Source organism: Anneissia japonica, unplaced genomic scaffold, assembly GCF_011630105.1.
Source record: "Anneissia japonica isolate Jap-2015-1 unplaced genomic scaffold, ASM1163010v1 scaffold27509_len840_cov98, whole genome shotgun sequence".
Taxonomy (NCBI): domain Eukaryota; kingdom Metazoa; phylum Echinodermata; class Crinoidea; order Comatulida; family Comatulidae; genus Anneissia; species Anneissia japonica.
The window spans coordinates 1-860 of record NW_022718657.1 but is presented as its reverse complement, the minus strand read 5'-3'; the positions used below and the strand labels follow the sequence as shown (position 1 = coordinate 860).

The window sequence follows — 860 nt, the reverse complement described above, 5'->3', positions numbered from 1 at the left end:
TTTCATTACCGGTTGTGATGACAGTAGTTGATAATCCAGAAGAGCCTTCAACACTGCAATGTATTCACATTCATTGATAATATATTTACATTACGTATGAAATAAATATGTTAAGAAATATATATCAATACAACAAATATTTATTATTGTAATTGGTTCTGTAAATGAGTACTGTTGTATTATTTACACACATGTTTATATTTATATTTTGAGCGCAGTGCTACGCAGCATATGCTATTCGAACATGGGACCTTCTGCAATATGCAGACGCCTTAACCAAAATGGGCCATTGATGCATCGTTTGGAATTCAAATCCAAAATAAGCATTAATACGTAATAATTACCTGAAAACTTGGGAAATATATTGGTTGCATCGATCGTCACTACAAGCTATGATATCAATACAAGACAATTCTACTGGTCTAGTTGAGAACACTGAATCAGTTGTTATAGTGCTAGGCACATGAGGAAGGGTTGTTCCATCTTGAATTTCTCGGGTTGTTGCTAAAACAATAGTCAATTACATGGATGAATATTAATAACAAACAAAATATAGAGAACAAATATAATTTTTATTACAATAATTGTATATAATAAGAAATAATTTACACATTATACAGTCTTTCTTACAGACATCAGTTACGGTCTATTGTTGTATAAATGATTAGGTGCTCACATGTTGCGGTTGTCGTTCCAGTTGAGATCACTGAATCTGTTGTTATAGCGTTAGGTTCTTCAGGAGGTGTTGTTCCAAGTGGTATGTCTGGCACTGTTGTTGCACTTTCTGTACTAGAGTGTATGCATCCAATTACAAATAGCAACTCAACACAACCGCTTTCAGAGCAAGTACTTACTGTAGT

General features: G+C 33.5%; 1 long non-coding RNA gene across 1 annotated transcript; it reads right to left on the bottom strand.

The window, feature by feature from the left end:
- On the bottom strand, nt 1–854 carry LOC117110579. Its single transcript, XR_004445726.1, has 3 exons — nt 677–854; nt 345–504; nt 1–53 (listed from the first exon to the last, which is right to left on the bottom strand). It is a non-coding gene; the product is annotated as an uncharacterized LOC117110579 (long non-coding RNA).
- Between the last annotated feature and the right edge of the window lie 6 nt (nt 855–860).